The sequence below is a fragment of the Pteropus medius genome, unplaced genomic scaffold, assembly GCF_902729225.1.
Source record: "Pteropus medius unplaced genomic scaffold, Ma_sr-lr_union100, whole genome shotgun sequence".
Taxonomy (NCBI): Eukaryota; Metazoa; Chordata; class Mammalia; order Chiroptera; family Pteropodidae; genus Pteropus; species Pteropus medius.
In genome coordinates, this window is record NW_024351730.1 from 16,966,147 (window position 1) to 16,989,579 (window position 23,433).

General features: G+C 33.1%; 1 pseudogene; it reads right to left on the reverse strand.

Moving 5' to 3' along the window:
* Positions 1-14,395: 14,395 nt before the first annotated feature.
* LOC120588139 (mitotic spindle assembly checkpoint protein MAD1-like) lies at positions 14,396-20,832 on the reverse strand (annotated as a pseudogene).
* Between the last annotated feature and the right edge of the window lie 2,601 nt (positions 20,833-23,433).

Below are 23,433 nucleotides of genomic sequence, written 5' to 3' on the forward strand. Positions count from 1 at the left end.
GCATTAATTCTATTTCTGCATATGCTACCCACACGAAACAATGATGAGAACTAATAGAATGTAGATGATGTTGCATTATGTTTTCATTAATTAGAGTGAGTTATAGAGCTTTCCTGAAATCAAGCTATAATTTGATATTTAAATTTTTATTTAGAAATATTTACCCACAGGAAATTAAGACTGGTTGCAAACATATATGATTTTAAAGCATATTCTTTCACTTTGCCTTTTCCCTATGACATGACAGAAATGGTGTATGCCATAGAGGTTAGAGGACATGAAAAGCAGAGATAATATCTAAAATTCTTTTGTCTCTCTTTTCTATGTATACTCTTTTCTGTTGGACTGCTGGATGTGCCAGGGTTTAGAACAAAGCAAAATCTTAGAAAACCTTAATAATGTCTTCAAAACCATTATTTAATTTATTTAAGAATATTTGTTAAAAACTTATCATATGATAGAGAAATATCTATGAAAAAAATCCTTTCTTCAAGTTCTTTGAATTTAGTGGAGGAGACAGTCAATAAACAATTTAAAAATTGGAAATTATATATTATATTAGATCTCTGACAGTGTTTTGGAAAAAAATAAGTAGCATATGAAGTAAGGAGGGCTTGTCATGGGGAGGGCTTGTTGTAGGGAGCTGATTACTGAACTGAATACAGTGATTATGATAGGACATATTGAGAGTGAAAATATGTTTTTAGATTGTAATTTTGATATTGTACATCTGTATGAAATAAAGATAAGGTAGAATATATGAAATTGTTCTTTAATCCAACAATAATGATGCTATTATGCATTTCCTTAGATTTTACTATACCATGTTTAAGGTTCTACCTGGTTTTGGAGGAGCCTTCGAAATGATGTTTCTTTTGATCTATCTATCATCTATCATCTATCTATCTATCTATCTATCTATCTATCTATCTATCTATCTATCTATCTATCTATCATCTATCATCTACCTATCAATCTATCTATCATCTACCTATTTATCTAACTATTTTAAAGCTGAATAGAATTCAAATATAACTTCCCTTTGCAAATGGGATATATTCAGCACTCTACTCAGGACATTGCTTTTTAGCTAAGACATAAATGACCAGCCAATGCAACCATCTATCTACACAGAAAAAATCTGTGTTGGACAAAAGAGCTTTCCCTAAATAAAGATTTAAAAGCCTAAAATAAAATATTCTAAAGCAGGAAAGAATAACAGCCCAGCTCTTACTTTAAAGTATCCTTTTCTTTTTCTCTCTGAAAGACAGATAACCCTAGTTTATTGTTTTTCTTTGCGGAATAATTTATATATATATATATATAGTCAAAATCAGGCACTAGATTATCTTATAAATATTAATTTATAGTTAATTAGTCTTTTTTATTTGAAAGAGTGCTGCAAATGTCTGGTCTGTCAAAGCATGCATACTAATTATAAGTAAATGCACCTTCACAATCTTCATAAGGAAATCATAGTTTAATCTTACTACTGTCACTTCTTATTGGGATGGATGATGCCTGGCAGCTCTATGTCAAAACGAATTGTCAGAAGGAAATACTTCAAAGGCTCTTAGGTTCTTAATTGACAAAACAATAAAACAGAGAGACAATCCACAGTTCAATGAATAGCCCACTTACATGAAGTTTCCAACACTTCATTCTATATGCAACTATATGCTTGAATAGTGGAAATCCTAAATTATAGGCCCAGATTTGGGTCAAACCTCAGAAGTTCCTAAGGGCACACAAATGAAAACTCGCTTACATTTGAATTGTTTTAATTACCATATAGCTTAGATGAAACTACAGTTTACCCAATGTTTTTTGTTTCATTCTAACTGTTCTTATACTACAATAGTGTTGCAAAATATTTAGAAAAAAACTAGTAGATAAGAGTGGCTAACTGCTCTATTTGAGTATTATGCTATAGATTACTAGGCAAACTAGTAGATAAGAGTGGCTAACTGCTCTGTTTGAGTATTATGCTATAGATTACTCAAAGGGTGCAGATCTTTTTTTCTTAAATTAGAATTTCGATCTGTTAGCCTATATTTTAGCTTACAAACTAATAATGTCGTTAGACTTACAAAGCTAACACTGGAATATGCTAGGAATGCAATGGAAGTTTTGACAACCAATAAACTGTTTTATATGTATATTAACTCATTCAATTCTCACAGCAACATTGTGAGGGATGGCCTATGATTAACCTTTAGATGATAAATTGGCTGCTTAGAAAAGCTATATTAATTGTTATAAATAATACAATATGAAAATAACAACTACAGATTTCAATTTGCTGTGTCAGGGACCCAGAATCTTAAACACAATGTGATATTGACTTTTAACGTTACATTAAGTAACTTTCTTTTTAAACAGTTTCTGGTTTTCCTTTGATTCAAAGAGCTACTAAATTCTGAATTTTTTCAAATGAGAAGTAATCTTTTTATATTAAATATGAAATTAGTAAGGACGTTTGGAAATTTTCTAAAACATGTGTACATATAATTTCAAACTAAAATTTTAACTGAAATTCAAACTTACTCTTTCCTAGATATAATATGCCTCTTTTCAACTATATTTCTCACTCTTCTCCTACTATTCTTCCTCTCACTCAATTTGCTCCAGTTATATTAGTTTATTTATGCTTCCTGGAAAAGACCAGGCTGTTTTTTTGTTTTGTTTTGTTTTGTTTTTTAACCTTAGGATCTGGGCTAGAAACCTTGGTTTGTCTGTCTAGATCTTCTCTTTATGTTTTCCATCTTTGTCTGTGCTCTCTCAATGGATCCTGTGCCCTCTAGCTTCCAGTAGGTTTGACCAATGGGAATCATCAAGAGACCCTGGTTTCTTCCCTGTGGGATTGCTGCAAGCAGGCCAAGTTTCTCAATCAAAGATTTCCAGAGTTCCTGTGAGGCCATGGCCTTTCTACATTGTTGCTTTGTCTTCCCTTAACTGCTCTTTCATCCACTCATTCTATTACTAGCCCTGAGACCCTCACTCTTCCTTGTGGCTTCCCTATATCCAATCCATACATATAACTAGTCCCTTTCTTAAACTCTTCTCCTGTTACTCATTTTGAATGACCTAAGTATTCTCTGCTTTGATTGATACAGGCATATGAACTTACTATTCTCCTTGCCAGGAACACCTTTCATCCAGATAACCACAAGGCTAATTTTTCATTACTCCAAGTAGTTGCTCAAATGTCACCTTCTCAGTGAGGTCTATCCTAACATTTCTATTTAAAATTACAATTCCTAAACTTATCCTGGTATCCAGATTACCCTTACTTACATCTGTTGCCTGACAGCAATTTTCACCTTATAATAATCTACTTAAATTTATTTTTATTGGCTTTGTTCATTATTAACATAAAAAGACCATAAGAGGAGGAATATTTTTCTATTTAGTTAATTTATGTACCCCAATCTCTAGCAGAATTCCTGGCATGGAGTAAGTAATGAATAAATATTTGTTCAATGACTTTAAAAAGTTAATGCAATGGAAATAAGTTTGATAAAGAGGCAACATGGTGTAGTACTAAGAACCTAGTCCTTGAAATCAGATATATCTTCTTTCAAAACACAGCTCAGCCATTTGCTGCTCTAAAATTAATTTATCCTGCTGAAATTAAGTCTCCTTATCTCTAATATAAGACTAATAATACTTCTGCAGAGCTGTTGTGCCACACCTTATTTAGTGGTGTTATATTCTACTCATATTATATTAAATTTAAAAGTTGGAGCATATGCTTACAAGTGAAATGATTAAAACTGCTTGTATTACTCTACTTCTCACCTTACTAGTCTTCACTGTCCTCTTCATGCTGTAGGCCTTCTATACATTAGATAAAGCGCTTATCATCATAGAAGCTCCATTGCTAAATGGTGAATATTCTAAGGTACATTTATTACATTTCCTTCGCAAAAAAAGGATAGAATATCTTCTACATAATGTCATATCATGGGAAAACCTTGAGAGACTGTACACCTACTAATTCACTTAATTTTCATGACAAAGAAGATAAGGAGTTAGGAATTGATTAAATCTTAAAAAATGAACTTGTTCTGATGAAATCAAGTAAAAATTTACTGAGACTCTTGACAATTTCTGGGATGCAAAATTTAAATCCTATTCTTGTCAAATAGGTAGGATATTTTATTTCCCTAATTAATGCAATCAAACTTGAGTTTTAATGAACAATTATGATTTTGTTTTTATTAATATGTATTCCCAACCTAAATCCTTTTGTGAACCAGATATCAAATGGATATCTTAACTTTGATGTCCTATAAGCACCTCAAACTGAAAATATCCCTCGAACTCATCTTCCTCACCCACAAATGTACTCATCCTCCTTTAGTATTTAACTGAAGTGCTTAACTATTCAAACAGTTGCTCATGACAAAAGTCTGAGTCGTCCTTGCCTCTTCTTTGCTGGACAAATCTTTTACACTGATTCATATATCCATCAGCAAATATTTATTAAGCACCTCCTAAATCCTATGTTACATAAAGTATCTCTGTCATCATGAAATTTACATTCTAGTGAAGTGAAGAGATCATAAACATGCAAATCAATCAATAAACAAAACAGTTTCAGATGGTGATAACTCCAAAGAATAAAATAAGAGTGGCATGATAGAGTGCAAATAGAGGGTGAGCAAAGAACCACTGAGAAAAAGTCTCTCTGAGAAGACAACATCTAAGATGAAATGATCATTGCCAGGTGAATTCATTAATACAAAGATCAGGGAACAGGGACTATTCCAGGAAGAAGAAAGAGCTAATGTGCAGGTACATATCTGGCACAGTCACAGAAAAAAAAAGAAAAAGAAATACTGATGGAGCACCATGAATGATGAAGAACATATTAGATGATGCCTGATATATTAGCAAGGATAAGGTAAACTAAAGATTTTGTAAATTATGTCAAGACTTTAGCTACTATTCACAGTGTGAGGATAAAGTATTGAGGGAGTTACATCCATTTTTCTTATTTTTAACATTTTACACTAGTATGGTACATTGTTACCATTAAAGAACAAATAGTATTTCATTATTATTATTAACTAAAATGCATGATTTATTCAGATTTCTTTAGCATTTAACTCTAATAACATTTTATTTTCTGTACCAAGATTCCATCCAGGGTACCACATTGCATTTTAGTCAATGTGTCTCAAGGAAGACTCTCTAGACTATGACAGTTTCTCAAACTTTTCTTGTTTTTGATGATCTTGACAGTTTTCAGGAGTACTGGTCAAATATTTTGTTAAATATTTCTTTATTGGGACTTGTCTGATGTTTTTTTCATAATTAAAATGGTTATGGATTTTGAGGACGACCATGTAGGAAAAGTGCCATCCTCATCATATTATATCAAGGTTACAGATTAACCATATGAGTTGTCACTGCTGAAGTTGGCCTTGATCACCTAGTTGAGATAGTATGTGTCCTTTCTCCACTGTAATGTTAATTTTTCCATACTTTAAACTTTGGAAAGAAGTCACAATGCACAGTCTCAACTTACGGAGTGATGGATTATGTTCCATCTCTTTTAGAGAGGTATCTATATAAAGTAATTGAAATTCTTGTACACCAGAGATCTTTCTATTGAAATTACTTTTAAAATATTATTTATTTTTTAATTTTCATATCTACTTCATATAAAATCTTACAAACTACTAGTGAGTAGAGGTTTTTATCTTTGTCAATCCTGACCTCAGAAAATTAAATTTCAATCCATAGTTAGGGGAAGGTATATTTTTGTTTGTACAAATTTAAACTATCAGAGACACAAGAATAAAATGTAATATACCCATCATACTCTCCTTTAGGGGGCTAACTGTTAATTTTTACTGATAGGTGAAAAGATGAATTTTTGTATTCATTGCTATCCACCCACCACACACATACACACATATACACTCATCATAATTGCACGTTCAGGGCCAACCATAGGCCATCTGTGAAGTTTGTGAGATTGATACAAATCTGCTTCCTTTGTCAATATTTCATTGCCCCTACTCTGATGCCTCTATGAATCTCCTGCATACAAGCTTCCCATCCTATGAATCTCCTGCATACTATCCCATCCCATCCTATGAATCTCCTGCATACAAGCTTCTTCTAAAGAAATTCCTATAGGATTATTTGAATACTGCTCTGTTTATATTGCTTTTTTAAATAAACAAAAACAAAAACAACAAAAACAACCCAACTCATTAAGAGTAAAATATTGTTTGGCACTTTTAAGAAATAGCATCCATAGAATAAATGAAGAGAGAATAAATTTCAGACAGAAGAGGGAGACATAGAATCAGATGATACAGTATTAATTTTGAGATTTGATATATGGTTGACTCGAAGTCCAGGATAACTTTGAATTATAACCTAAGAAATGTTAAGTTGGATCTCTTATTGACACTGAAAAGAGAAACAGAACAATAAGCAAATGATCAAAGAATCAAAGCAGTCTTTATAAAACAATTAATTACTAAATGTGTCAGAATATAAAGTAGTTTAGCAGAGTAATGACCAGTGGATGGAGACTGTAAAAAACAGTCTTGCTTAGCACTTGGAGAATAAACAAAAATAAATATAAAGCATATCCAAGCAAATATTTAGATAAATAAAACTTGTGAAACAAAATAAGATTAAAATTTAGACTTTAGCTTAGAGCTTGTTTTATTGTTTGTTGGTTGGCATTTTGTTTGTTGCCTTTTAGAATCATCGATTTAACCAATAGATTAATTTGCTTATACATAAACATTCAAATTTTATGATGAATATTCTGCCAACTCAATGCAGTAAATTAAATATAATTTTATCACTTAAAAGAGAATAAGTAAATAGACATTTTGCGTTTAGCTTAGTTAAACATAGGTAACATTACTTTCAGTTAATCTGCCATTTACATTACGCTACTCTCTTAAGATACATCCAACTAGATATCTACATTTGATCAAAATTAAATTTGTCTTGAATGCCTAAAGAATCCATGCGTCTTCATGAAAAGGACCTTTCATAAATTAACAAGAATGTCTAGGGGTGGTGGCAGGCAGGGTGAGGCAGGGTTCTGAATTTGAATTTTGGAACTGTTGGTTTAAACAGCATTACAGTCTTTTATTTTGCTTTGTTTTATTCTGTTTTGTTTCAAGACTTCTGTGAAACCTTAACATGATAATAGGCATTGTGAATTACAATATAGTAGTAGTATACAGCTCTCCCCATGTTTATTTAACCAAAAGATAAAAAAATTCCCTTGATAAAGTAGTGAACCAAATAGGCAGGCTCCCTGCATATACAGAGCTTGCTGTAGTCAAGAACTAGAAGGTCCATTATAACATTTTGCCTCAAACAAATGGCAATTTGAAGCACATAAAACAAGTTAAACAGCATTGTTTAACTTTTAGAGATATCTCATCCTAAAATATTATGTTGCATTAAAAAGTGTTTATTTATTCCATGATTGAGAATGAATGCACACTTAGAAACTGTAATAGTTTGTAATAGTCTTAATGGAATTAACTTTATTATAAACAAATTTTTAAAGTCCAAAATATTTCAATTTTTAAATGATTTGTGGAAGATAACTTATTTTTCTTTTTCATTTTTCTTTCCTTGGAATATGAACTAATGTCATCAAAATAAAACACAATATAAAAAATAAGAAAATTAGGACATTTCACAGTTATAAATAAGTGAATGAATCAGCATACTTCTATTTGTTTGAGGCAGCAGACAATTACATTATTACACTTCATAGAATAAACCTCATTAACAAATCATGCACATTTTCTCCTTATTTCTATTCAGAGGATCATATGATTGAACTATATTCTTTGATAAGTATTTCCATTTGCCGCCTCAAATCAGAATTGTACTTTTCTTCTATTCATTTCTCTCCCCTCCCTAATGCTATTTAGATTAATGAGATAAATAATATTCTAAGTCATTTGTGCTTGGCCAAGGTAAAGTACATGGAATGAAATTTTATTCTTCATATCCAATATAGTTTTTACTGCAAAGGAAAAATAAAAACAATATGTAGAAAATAGGGGCAAAATAGACATTTTAATGTGCTATTCTGATTCAAATTGGTTTTATGTTCATCAATACACTAAAAAATATTTGTAATGTCTCAATATCCTAAACTCTATCTTATTTTGCAAATGTTGAATTCCTTCTCTATTTATGTGAATATCATTTGCACACTAATTTTATTTTTAAACCTGAAGATCTACAGTTTCTTTGTTTGAGTAAGCCATATAATATTTTGATGTATTTATGTACTTCATTTATTTAGGGGGTTCTTTCAAGTTGTAGTCTTAGTCTTATAACTGATGCAAATTACTTTCAATGCTCAGAGCAGTGATTTTACCTCAGAACTTGTTTTATTGTTAATAGGTTGACATTTTGTTTGTTGCCTTTTAGAATTGATTTAAACAATAGATTAATTTGCTTATACATTGACATTTGAATTGAATGATAAATTTTCTGCTAACTCACTTCAGTAAATTTAAATATAATTTTGTCCCTTAAAAGGTAACAGGTAAATAGATGTTATGTGTTTAGCTTCGTTAAGCAGAGGTAACCATACTTTCAGTTAACCTAACCTTTGGGTTATGCTACTTTCTAAAGATATATCCAACTACATATCTAAATTTGTTCAAATTTAAATTTGTCTCAGACACCTAGAGAACTCATGTGTTTTCATAAAAACTCCAATGCAGTAGAATTGTTCTGATCATGTCATCTACCACTTGCAGCCAACTAGTTAGCTGCCAAATAAAGTAAATAAAGAAAATGTATGAAAACATTACTTACTCATCTATTCTATTGTTATGGTGTGATGAACTGAACTGGACTGATCATAAAACATTGAGTCTAGTGTAAAGAAATTTGGAGTTGGACAGAATTGACTTTGATTGCTGACCCTACCACTGTGCTCTGCCTTTGACAAGATAATTCTTCTTAACTTCAGTTCAAAATCTATAAAACAAGGATGGATAGTTTTTGTAACAATAAATTTAAAAATATATAAAAACTTGGTTGAAATAATATTTAGAATTGGATTTGGAATTAGTCTGTGTGCTTTTCTCTTCTCCTTAGACTCAGTGTTTTTTTTGTTTGTTTGTTTTTGTTTTTGTTTTTTGTTTTTTTTGTACTTTTATATTTCATATACCTCTTATTTTCTACTCTGTATGATTAGATTTGAGTCACTATTACAAAGGTAGACCAAGGGCTGTGGATACTGCAGTAGTCAAAAAAGATTTACATGCACATTTTTAAGAAGTTTTTCAGAAGCAGAAATTAGATAAATGTTTATTTGAGAAAGTAATAGAAAAGAAGGAGAAGGAATATCAGGGCCTTGAAAATGTGGGTTCTTAGGAACTGGAGAAAAAGAAACAGAGCCCCTTCAGTTTGGAAAGCAAAATGGGTGGGAGAGTAGATGTGGATGGTTAGGCCCAAGTACCACGAATTTGTGTGGAAAAAACTCAGGGCCGATAGGCACATTTTATTACTATCATTAGGCAGCACCCAGCCTACTTGCTCACTAGTTGTTCAGTTTGGAATAATGATTGCCTCATTTTGTCTGCGAGATTTTGTTTAATGCATTAATAATTTAATAAATTCCCAAAGCCAATAGAATAGAGATTGAGAGAACTTGGACATCCTTTTATATAATAGTAAGCAAAGGGAAAGCTTAACCCTGCAAGATGGGAACAAGGCAGAACCCATTTAAATTTCTAATCTAGGCTGCAGTAGAATAGAAATGCACTTCTCCAGTGATAAGTAATGAGGGACCAATTATCTTTTTTCCAATATATTATAAAATAATAACTTTATAAAATACAGTCAAAACAAATTGCAGTTATACCCTTATGGTCAGAAGTAGGAGTTATTGTAGGTTTTAAAGTAGCGAGATACATACTGCTCCCACTGTGGCATTTAAAAAATATAAATTAAAAATAACCATATATTTATCTAAAAGAATAATATTAATATTTAGCAATGTGTTAGAGAGAAATCCAACTGTACTCTAGTATTACTTTCTTGAGAGCACTCTGGTTCCATTAATTATGATGTAATTAATTATCAAGAAATTTAATTATGTAATTTCCAAGAATATGAACTGTTATATAATAAAACGTATTGTGAAGACTTTTGAAGGAGATTTTCAGATTTAAAAGACAAGTTGAAAGATATATGCAGTTAATTTTTAGCCTCATAAAAAGTAGCATAAAATTAGGAAGTTAAAATTTTCTGTCATAATAAGAGTTTTGAATGGTTTCTTCTTATAAAAATTATAAATGCATTTTAGAAATAAAATATTTTCCAATATATAGACTTCTAAGAAAATAGTTTTTATCTATATAGAGGAATTTAATCAAACTTCTCATTGTATTAAGCAGATTTGTAGGTACACATGCTTTTTGTCATATTATGTCATGGAAAGCTGATTCATAACCATAATGATCCAATGACATTTCCTCAGTTTAGATCAATTTGGCAGCATGTCTTTTTAGTTTATTTCAGGTTATTTCTTGAATAAATGAAAACATCTTTCCAGTTTATTCATCTTCTTTTTTATGTGCTTTCCTTGAAAAAAGCAATTCTGAGTGTTTTTTTCTTTATTAAATCATAGTTGCCTTGCTAGATTGTAGCAGAGCTTGTAACAATTCAGGATTTGTGAAATATACTTGCATTAATAGATTTCTATTTTTACTGAGCAATGTGCTTGGGTGTTTTGATAAGTGAAAGTTTAGAAATATTAGGGAAAGGCTGTTTTAGAAATATAGCTGACTGTCAAGTAGCAACAGAAGTTTACTATCAGGATTTAGAATTCATGAGTGTATGTATTTACTAAGCAGAGTAAGATAACTTGTAGAAACATCAATTGTGTTGATTGTTGAGTCTGACATACTGAAACATTTTGATACATTTTTTTGATTTTTAACAGTTCATACCTAAGGTAAGTCAACAGAGCACCAGGTAAATTATACTGTTGTTTGTTCATGGAGACACCAGTGGAAAATCTGTTGTTCTTACTGAGATGAACTAAGTGGCACAACCGTATTTAAGCATGGATAGAAATATGCTGTTGGATTTTAGTTTTAGACACGCAGTGCATCTTATAAATGGCACTAGATTTATTTTTCTTTATTGATACTTAATAGCTAGGAAGGAGGAACTAATTTTTAGAGCTAACTCTGAAACAGAGTTACTCTAATATGTGTTTTATTCTCCTTAAGCCAAAATTAGGTGTATATTTGCTCTAAATATAATTTTATGTGTTTTTTCAAAGGGATGCATTTCCTTCTAGTGGTTTTAAACTTCCAGATGTTGCCAACCCAAAAGAAATGAATAAATACCTATAAATATAGAACCTATCATCACTGAATCATGAAGAGATAGAAAAAAATTTTAAAAACTGATTACTAGTAAGAAAATTGGATCAATAATCAAAACCTCCCAAAAAAACAAAAGCCCAGGGCCAGACAGCTTCACTGGTAAATTCTACCAAATATTTGAATCAGCATTAATATAGATTCTTCTTAAACTCTTTTAAAAAACTAAAGAGGAGGGAATACTTCCAAACTCATTTTAGGAGGCCAACATTACCCTGATACCAAAACCAGATGAGAATGCCAGAAGAAAAGAAAACTGTTGGCCAATACTCCTAATGAACATAGATGCAAAAATCTTCAACAGAATATTAACAAAACAAATTTAACAATACATAGAAAGGTTAATACACTATGATAAAGTGGGATTTATATCAGAGATGCAAGGGATGATTCAATATCTGCAACTCAATCGATGTGATAAAACACATTAATGATATAAAGGATAAATGTCATATGATCCTCTCAATAGATACAGAAAAAAAATTTGACAAAATTCAATATCCATTTATGATAAAAACTCAACAAAGTAAGTATAGAAAGAACATACCTGAACATAATAAATGTCATATGTGACAACATATATGACATCTACCACAGGCACAAGACTGACAGTTATCATACTCAATGATAAAAAGCTGAAAACTTTTTCTCTAAGATCAAGAAGACAAGGAAGCCCACTCTTGCTATTTTTATTTAATATAGTATTAGAAGTTGTAGGTAGAGCAATTAAGCAAGACAAGGAAATAAAAAGCATCCAAATCGAAAAGGAAGAAGTAAAACTATCATGAGAGTATATAGAGAGAATTCTAAAGACTCAACCAAAAATTATTTGAATTAAGAAATGAATTCAGTAAAGTTGCAAGATACAAATCAATCTGCAAAAATCTGTTGCATTTCTACACACTAACAACAAACTATCAGAAAGAGAAAAGGAGAAAACAATCTAATTTATAATTTTAACAAAAAAGAATAAAATATCTAGGAATAAATTTAACCAAAGAAGTGAAAGACCTGTACTGAAAACTGTAAGACATTGCTGAAAGATATTAAAGAATACAAAAATAATTGGAAAGATATTCTGTGCCCATGGATTGAAAGACAATATTGTTAAAATGTCTATACTACCCTAGTCTACAGATTTTATGCAATCTCTACCAAAGTTCCAATGGCATGTTTCTCAAAAATAGAACAAACAATTCTAAAATGTGTAAGGAACTCAAATAGCCAAAGAAATATTGAGAAAGAAGAGCAAAGCTAAGGCACCATGCTTCCTGATTTCAAACTATATTATAAAGTTATACTAACCAAGATGTATGAAATTTGGCATAAAAATAGACATATAGATCAAAGAGATGTACAGATAGAGAGTTCAGAAATGAATTCATACATATATGGTCAATTAATTTATGACAAAGGAGCCAAAAAAATATGCAGTGGGGAAAGGATAATTTCATCAATAAATGGCGTTTGGAAAACTGGACAACCAAAAGAATGAAACTGGTCTATTATCTTACTCCATACATAAAAACTAACTCAAAATGGATTAAAGACCTGAGGTCACAAAACTAGAAGAAAACATAGGCAGTAAGCTCCTTGATATTGGTCTTTTATTATTATTAATATTAATATTAATATTATTATTATTATTATTATTTTGTATTTGGGGCCTAAAGCAAAGGCAACAAAAGCAAAAATCAACACATGGGCCTACATCAAACTAAAAAGTTTCTACTCAGCAAAGGAAACCATCAAAAAATGAAAAGGAAATCTACTGAACGGGAGAAAATATTTGCAAATCTAATATTTTATAACATTAATATCTGAAATATGTAAAAAAAAAAACCTCATACAAATCAATAGCAAAAAATAAATCCAATTAAAAAAATGGAGAGAAGATCTGAATAGACATTTTTTCAAAGAGGACATACAGATGGCCAACGGGTATAAGGAAAGATGTTCAACAATACTAATTGTTAGGAAAATGCAAATCAAAACCACAATAAGATCTCAATCACCTTACACCTGTTGGAATGGCTATTATCAAAAAAGATAAGAAATAACAAGTACACTGTGGTGGGAATGTAAATTGGTGCAGTCATTACGGTGGTTCTTCAAAAAATTAAAAATATATCATATGACCAAGAAACTGTACTTTGGGGCATTTACCCAAAGGAAGCAAAAACACTAATTTGAAAAGATATATGCACTACCATGTTCATTGAAGCTTTACAATAACCAAGACATGGAAATATCTAAATGTTCACCGATAAATGAATGTATATAGAAAATATCACACACACACACACACACACACACACACACACACAAATGAAATATTATTTAGCCATAAAACAGAATAAAATCTTGCTATTTGTGACAAAATAGATGGAACTTGAGGGTATTATGCTAAGTGAAATAAGTCAGAATGAGAAAGAGGAATATCTTATGATCTCATTTATAGGTGGGATCTAAAACAAAACAAAACCCAAACAAAACCTGAGCTCATAAATACAGAGAACAAATTTGGGAGAGGGGGAGAGGGAATGAGTGAAGGGGGTCAAAAGGTACAAATTTCCAGTTATAAAATAAATAATCCATGGGGATCTAATTTACAGCATGGTGACTAGAGTTAATAATACTGTGTTGTATATCTGAAAGTTGCTAAGATAGTAAATCTTAAGAGTTTTCATCATCAAAAAAATATATATATATGTATGTTAACAGATGTTAACTAGACATTGTGGTTATCATTTCACATTATATACAAATATCAATTCATTATGTTTACATCTGAAACTAATATAATGTTATGTGTCAATTATACCACAATAATTTTAAAAGCCCACCTTTTGAAAATGTTATAGGTAATTTTATTTTTGAATTTTTTTCAAAATATGTAATAATTTAATATTTAATTATTGACCACGGGTCACATAGATGCTTTTAAAGTGAATATGCACATAGCGGCATGCATATTACAACTTTTTACAAAGGGATGCACAATCAAGCAAGTCTGGAAAAAACAGCTGGAAAGAGCCAACAACAGCCCAGCCTTGTGCGGGTGGTGGAGGAACAAGACAGGACTGGAAGTGAAGAACTGCTTGCATGATGTGTTCAGGAGAACAGAGTGCAGTCATTCCAGAACAGGTGGAGGAGCAGGAACCAAGTTTAGAGGGTATCTGAGGGGCAAAGAAAATCGGGAGCTGCTGGAGTCACCTAGATTTATGCCAGCACTAAGGACAGGCAACTCTAAGACCTGAACAAGGAAGAATGGGTGTCTCCAGCTCCATTAGTACCTAGGACTTGAGTCCTGCTCCTGGGTTCCTACTCCCACCAATACTCACCTTCCTACCCTCTGCTGCTGCTTAGCTGTAATTCTTTTCACTATTATAATTGGGGCAGAGGCAGCCAATTAACACCATTTTCCAAGTTGCTATTTTGCTGTTCCCAAATACTCACTCCATGGCAGCTGGAAAGGGATGACAACAGAGCTGGTTGTTTCAGGAGCCCACAGGCAGTGATCCATTCTACAGGGCAGCGAGCCGTTCTTCATGTAGGGCACTTCACGCAAACTCCTGGGAAGAACAGAGGCGGGAATGCTGCTCTTTGCCTACTATGGGCTTAGGGATAAGTCACCCTCTCTGGGCCTCGGTTTCCTCACCTTCTTCAGCAGCAGGATCTGTTCTTTAAGTCTCTTGTCCAGTCCCTGATAGGTCTTTCACTTATTCCTCAACTCCAGCACCTGAGGGCTGACCTCGGCCCTTCTCCTAGAGCTGCTTCCTGACCTCCTCCAGCTCCCGGGAGCAGCTTGCGATGAAGCAGTTCCCGTCCTCCAGTGAGGCCAAGCTCTTTCTGTTGAAGTCAAAAACGAACCTGAAAGGTATTCTGGGTCCTGAAGGTCAAGTCTGCAGTCTGGTCCAGTCTCTCCCAGCTCTGGAGCTTCGCCAGCAGCCTCTCCTTCTTCAGCTCCAAGTCACCTGAAATTATCTGCATCTTTCCTGACACCCCAGCCTCCGCTGTAGCCCCTCTGAGTTCTCCTCTGAGCAGCCAGTTGGTTGGTCTTTCGCGCTGGTAGGAGGTCTCCTACCTCCACTGCTTCAGCGCCCTCTCCATCTTGCATAGCCAAACAGGCTCAGATGTTATGCTCTTCAGGATTGTAGCATTCTGCTTCTGCACGGGCAGCTTCTGCTCCAAATCCTTATTTCTGTACTCCTGGCCTGCCCTCATTTTTGGCTAGCCAGGAGTAGCTGAATCTTCTAAATGATTTCCTAAATGTGCTGCAAGTCTAGCTCCTTCTTCGGCTCCTACTTCTCAGGCTCTAGGTACTTCACCCACTGGTTCATCACTCTCCACTGCAATTCCAAGATCCTCCTCTTTAATGCAATGATGGTCTCACAGGCTGTCCACCTTCTCTTGCAGCTTCTTGCTGCTGGCTGCTTCCTGGCTCTGCTTATTCAACCTGTTACTCTCCAGCTGCTCTTTCATCTTTTCCCCTACTTTGGCCTCCCACTCCTGAAGCTGCCAAATGCGTGTCAGGAGCTCCTGTTTGCGGTTAACCTCACGCTAGTGGCTCTTGGCACTGGTGATGGCAACCCACGGGAACCCTGTTGGGACTCAGCTCCATCTGCATCTTTTCCTGCCCCACCCGATGAGGTGAGACTTCCCACGAATCTGCTCTGCTCCTTCCTTTAACTGCATGCTCTGCTGGTACTACATCTACAGAGAACCTTGGGTAGAGGTAGAAACATCTAGTCAAGAACCTCCCTCCACTCAATGAGGAATGAAGTTGTTCAAAGACCACACAGTAGATAGGATGGTGATTGTTTCCCCGCAGGTCTTCCATGAACACTTCTGTTCTCACTGCCCCAGCCCCTCCCTCCCTTTCTCTCCACCTTCTTTCTTTTCTTCTTTCCTACCTTTCTCCCAACTTTTTCCTCTTTCCTTTTCTCTCTCTCTCTTTTTTTTTCCTCCTATACTAAAGGTAGCATAATCAATCTGATTTTCCATTCTTCTTCCTTTCATCAGTCCCATGCAGAGGGCTTCTATCATGCTGCTTATTATTTGTTTCTTAATCTGGGTGCTGGTTCCATTTTTAAGATTTCATGAAAGTATAGAATTATCATTTGTAACATATCTCTGTTTCAATCAAATATTTTAATTGGACTATATTTTATCTCTATTGAACATCCAAGCTTGACTTACTTTTTATATTAATTCTAAAATTCCCTTACCACTTCTTTACAATACATATCATCTCTGAAAGTTAAGCTCATGTTTCTTCATTCAGTTCAATGATTATATTCTCAAACGTTATACTTCATACATTCCTACTATTGATTTTGTTGTTGGTATTATTGTTGTTATTTATGTCCTTTATTAACAGATTCTCACAGTTTAACATTTGAAAATAGTTTTTTTAATGAAAATCATTTTTAAAGTTATATTGCAAATTAAAATTAAAATAATAAAAAACTGCAACTTGTTCAACTTGACTGTATATGAGAATACATGAAAATCTTTAAAGGTGCATTAAAAACTTCAGACAGAAGAAAACATTATCAAAAGGAAGTATTATATGTCAATATAACAACAACAAAAGTCTTCCTGCTACACAGATAATGTAGACACAGAAAGTTATCCAGTTCATGGATCTCTAATACCCAGGCCACTGACCAAAGTACTGTCTGTGGCCTGTTAGGAAAAGGGCCGCCCTGCAGGAGGTGAGCTGCAAGTTAGCAAGTAAAGTTACATTTGTATTTATAGTCACTCCCCAATGCCAGCATTACTGCCTCAGCTATAGCTCAGACTTTAAATTTATCGGACTTTAAATTCTCATAAGAGCGCCAGTCCCTGGTGCCAAAAAGATTGGGGACTGCTGATCTAGTTGATGAACACTTAGCAAGTATTTTAAAAGTTTTAATTCTGTTTTCTTTATTCATCTCCTTCCCATTCTCTCTCTTTTTCTTTCTTTCTTTCTTTCTTTCTTTCTTTCTTTCTTTCTTTCTTTCTTTCTTTCTTTCTTTCTTTCTTTCTTTCTTTTCTTTCTTTCTTTCTTTCTTTTTCTTTCTCCTCCCTCCCTTCCTCCTCCCTCCCTCCCTCCTTTCCTTCCTTCCTTCCTTCACTTCCCTTCCTTCCCTTCCTTCCTTCCTTCCTTCCTTCCTTCCTTCCTTCCTTCCTTCCTTCCTTCCTTCCTTCCTTCCTTCCTTCCTTTCTTTCTTTCTTCATTTCTTTTTCTCTTTTTTCCTCTTCCATTATTTTTTTCCAAAATATAGGAACTGGAATCAGATTTAAGTTAGATATTTTTGATGAGAATACTTCATAGGTAGTTTGTGTACTCCCATCAGGAGATATATATTAGCTAGTTGACTTTTTATGATGACGGTGGCTGTTGATTATCATTGCCTAAATTCAGAATTTCATTAGGAGCTTAAAAAAGTGGTATTTTTATATTTTTTTTCTTTATTAGTTGCAATATTTCCATGGAGAGAAACATCTCCTCAATAATCATTTGTTTATCTGTGGTATAGGGGTCAAGATAAATGTCTAATTATTTTCTTTCATTCACCAGTTTTCAAATAGCAAGTTAGATCTAGATGTCTTCCAAAAGTGAAGAATGGGAATTTTAACATACTATTTTTGTATCTTGATAAACTCATTGAGTTAGTCATATTATATTTCAATATATTACTAATATTATTTTGCCAAAACATTGAAAAAGTAAATTGAAGAAATCATGCCTTTATAATCTAAGCAATTCAACATATATTTTCAAAACAATATTTCTAATTCAAATTTATTATTTTTTCATTTTTTTTTTTTTTTTACCTGTTATCTTAAATCTTACATCTGTAGAATATGTCTCCTACATGGAAAACTGGTTCCCAAGAATAACAAAAAGATTACTCATTTCCATTCACTTTTTCTTTTGATCATGATTTTAATTTTCTTATTTTTGCCATGTTTATTATTATTATTTTACTTATTATTTTAAGATTTATCAAGCCAATGGAAAAGTTGCAAATATAGTAACTTTTACAAATTTATACATTTTAAACATTTTCAAACATTGAGCTCTTTCTATCTTCTTTAGTTCAAATCTTATTGCTGTAATTTCATATCAATTACTTCTAGTTAAATAACAAACTGGATGAGATTACAATTGCTAAAACAGCATTTGTAATCTTACACAGCCTCAGAGCAGATGTATTTTTCTCATTTGGTAGATCTGATGCTAATGTCTTTTTACCCTTTTGTGAATTAAAGTAGTGCTTCTTAAGCCTGGCATATATACATGACATCTACAAATCTTGTTAAAATGCAGATTCTGATTTAGTAGGTCTGAGATGAGGCCTGAGGGTTCTACATCTCTATTAAGGTCCTGGGACATGCTGATGATGCTGGTCCCTAGATCCCACTTTGAGTAGCAAGTGTTTAGGTTTTACCGGGCTAAGAATTTTTTTTTTTCAAATGATTGATGTGCTACATTTCTTCTGTTTGTCATTTTGTAATTTAGAGTTTTATGGATGCCTGAGTAAGTAATTGAAGATGTAGCAGTACCAAAATTGAGGTGGCTACTTTCTTTGGGTTCCATTTTCCTGATTTTTCTCATCCTCTTTATCGATGCTTTCTCTAGGCTGTCATTAGTAAAGAGGCCCTCTGCAGAGTGGTCATCTGCAGACTTAGTGTACATTCTGTCTTACAGGCACTTTCTTTACCTTAACCACAGTTGTCAGAATTCTCCATTACTGTCCATGGGAACAGTATATTGTGACTGAAGGTCATAATAAATTTACATCTAGTAAGGTGACAATCACCACCATTTGCAGTAAGGATAACATTATAGGATTGCTTTCCTGGAGCCATTTTTGAATTCATCTTTCTCACTCACAACAGTTGGTGCTACTGTTGGTAATTTGGGGTTGTTAACACCTCTGATGTTTGAAATCTACATATTTACTGCCTTGAACTGAAACACCATCTGTAACATTAGCTGCTGCTAAAACTAATCCCCTTCAAAACCATAAAACTCTATAGTCTCTTCACCTTCTAGACCACAAAGTTGTGTCTTGATTTATCTTCTTTATGGCAGTCTTCTGTACAAAATAACTTTCACTATGTTATTCATTTGATTATACCTTAATTTTTTTTTTGGAAATGCTACTGGAAGATGTCATGAATTTGAGCTCACTGAACTTCTGGTGCCTCTGCACCTTCCCTCTGCCTATGGTGCCAGACTCTGTTTTCTGAAATTGAGGGAAACCCAGTGGTAAATGAAAACCAGTTCCCTTCCTCACTGCTTGGTCACTGAGACAATGACTAAAATCCACTGCCATCCTGCAGCTCTTCTTTATGGTAATATTGACCAGGCCAGTGATGATGGGTCTGCTAAAGGCTTTTTTAGATTCTCTTTTTATTTCCAGAACCATTCAGACTCAATCTTAGTTTTATTATCTGAATAAAACAGGATAATCATACCCACTTTATAGGAGAAATAAATAAAATATATTCAAAGCTTAGAAAGCAAACACACAAAATATTTGCCAAAAAGTTTTCAAATACGTTTACTGAAAATGTTCATGAATTCAGACAAAAAAGGTTGAGAACTTAGATAAATTATTTAGTACCTAGTTATCACTTTCCTCATCTATAAAATGGTCAAAAAACAACTTATGCTTTATAGAGTAAGGTTGGCATTAACACTGTCCATTACTGATCTGGCTCCCTAGACAGGTGAAAGTAAGTTAATAAAGACAAAGATGATTATAACTTGCATTTCTTAGAAGATTTTATTTTCTTCTAAGAGCCTAGGATTCAACAAGTTCATCTTGAATGGCATCATTATATATGTAGTTACATATATTTTAATATATGTATAGTAATATAAATATTATTTAATACACATTAAATATCCATCATACGTTATACATTATATATTATGATATATATATATATATTTTTTTTTACTCAAACATTGCTTTACTGTGTCTTAAAAATAAACCTCTGTAAACACTTTAAACAGAACATGAAGCTGAGAAGTAAGATCACGACAACTGTGTCCTTAGGGGTTGTAAGTCTTTGAAGAAAGCTGCTACTCTCTCTACACAGGGAGAGTTGGTTGGGGGAGGCAGTGATATATATATATATATATATATATATAAATATCTCACATGCTTTCTAAAATGGACAGTCCCTCCTGGGGGATGGGGGGAGCTCAGTTACTCTTGCCGTCACTGCTGATGATGCCACGCATATGTGACCAGTCTGGGCATGGGGGATGGGGCCATTCTTCCTCTGAGTCTAAGGTCCGGCGGTACAGTTCCCCAGGAGTGGCTGCTTCTGAAGGGTTCCAGGCTGTGCATCTATGAGGCCAATCTGAACCACTGATGATATTGGTGATGTCCAAGAAGGCCATCTTGGCTGCCTCCTCACGTTGCTCTTTCAGGGCCCAATATAATATATCTATATATTATATATAGAATGAAAAATATATTTTAAAGATATAAATATATGATATATATTTTTAAGAAATATCTTTCACCAGTACAATATTTATTATTTAATATAATATATATTTACTTAATAAATGTATATCATACATTTATATATTTTATGAATACATAATATGTAAATAATATATATGTAAAAAAATCTCTCTTTAGTTCAACATTTCACAATCTTGTCCCGAAGTCAGTTGTCTCTCATATAATAAAGTCTCACATGTCAAGAGAGATGGTTAGGGAACATTATTAGGTGAGACACAAAGAATGTGTCAACTTGGACTCATGATTTGGAAGTGCTTATCCTTGAAGTTACCCTTCTTTCTCCTTATTTTTAGCTCTTGGTACCTTGTAATATTTTAACATCCTCCACATACATCATAGAAGGACATATCTTCTAATGAAAGTGCAACAAAGGAGAAAAAGATGAATACAAATGAAGGGAAGTTTATATGTGGATGTTATATGTTGATATGTTGAGACGTTTGTAAGAATTTTTGTATTTATTATCTTCTAAGTTCTCTAATGACCTTGGGATATAAGGTTATCTATAGTGAATGAGGTGCCAGTAGGTTTCAGAGAAGCTTTTAAGATAATGTGTATTCTCTTTTGAATTTACAGAGAGAGGATATAGAAACAATTCGTGGAATTAAACATGTGGAATTTGCTTAATAGGAATTGCAGAAGCGATTGCTGACAGGTGAAAATACTTCCAAAGATAAGGTTTGAGCTTCCTCTATGATAACGTTTTTCTACAGGAATAAGCATTGGGAAAGTTCCAGTGTTTGTGATCAAGGGAAGTTGAAAAGTTTAAAATAAATCATCAATGTATAGAGCAACTGGTTAAAAAATAAAAAGTTCATACCTAGGTAGTACTCAATGATAGAGGTGGTTTCAAAAATGATTAAAAGAGTGTTCCATTAAAGGTGCCTATAGCTACATGATCTCTATGAGGCAAATGTTCATGTTGCTAAGCTTGTGTTCCTGCCATCAAAGAAAATATAACTAAAAAAAGAAATCTCTAAAAGTGATCATAAAAAAATACATTTTTTTCCTTCAGAAGAAGTTTTTTGAGATGCTTCTTTTTGATAATGAATGATGCTGCTTTCAGTAAAAGCGCCCACTGTGGTCTCTGAGCTTTGCCTCTTCAGTATCCTAAGCTAATGGTTAAGAAATAGCACTGGATTCCATTCTTACCCTGTTAAATTCACAACAGCCGCTGAAATCCCTTAGACCAATTTTTGTACTCAGTACTACCTTAGATTACAGAGTGGTTTCTGCTTCTGTCGGATAGCCTTGTAAAATTCAGCTCGCTGCGTGCACTAATTCTGACAAGGTTATTGTGCTGATTGTTTTGCCATGAATGACATGGATAACTGTTCTTTTATCTCTTGATGTTTAATTACATTTGACCTCTCCTGCATTATAATAGACTCATACTTATCCAAGATCTGGCATTATATGATAGTTTGTTGTTGTTGTTATTGTTGTTGTTGTTGTTGTTTTGGTGAGGAGGTAGTAAGAGGAGGAGGAAAAATTCAAGGAATTTTGAGAAAAAAAAAATGTTCACCTTCTTATTTGCATGATTGCATTAGCCTTTAAATTGATCTCCATGGTTTCAGCAACCTCTTCTTTCCATTCTGTCTATTAAAGTAATCTTTGTATTATGCACATTTAACCATGGTAGTCCCCACCTAAATAAACTAACAAATGAACAAACACATACAGAATATTTTAATGGTTTCCTATTGCCAATGAATGGAGTCCATAATGACCAAAAACCTTGTTCTACTGTTTCTATCTTTTTCTTACCACTCTACTCTAAGCTCCTCTCTTTGGCAAATACAACTGTTTTTTCCCGAACACATTTTATACTTCACTTTGACATGTAATTGTTCATTCTGCCCCAACTTGCAAAAATGCCTTTTCATATCTTCACAATACACACACACACATGCATACACAGTCACAGATTAAACAACTGTGGCTCTGTTCTTGTACCAGTCAGGAAAATTCATCTTTCTGTCACATATAGTTATATTTATTAAACCATTTGATTATAACTGGTGTTATATTCCATACATGTTTTTACCTCCTCCTGTCCATTAGACTGTGTGCTTTTTGTGGGCAGAGACTGTGGCTTAGTAATGACTGTGGAGTTCAAAAACAGAAGAATTATTTTGTTTGAAGAATTAGGAAAAAATATGGCCAGTCTGTTTCTTTTTACTAAAAGTACAATCAGCCAAATTTGTTTTCTGCCTTTTCACAAACGTCCGACAGACTTATATGATCATAGTTACTGATATGAAAAAGTTTCTATTTTCCTTGGGTAATTCTTTTGCAATTCAATTTCATTTTACTTTTTGAAATATTTACTTCTAGAAAGTATGATAGTCAAATATTATTCTCATTCTTATTTTGAAGGTTATTTTTCAGTATCAGAGTCAATGATATAGAGCTGCTCTGTTCATTTATTCCATCATTTATTACATGATAAGAAAGAGAATAAATAATTC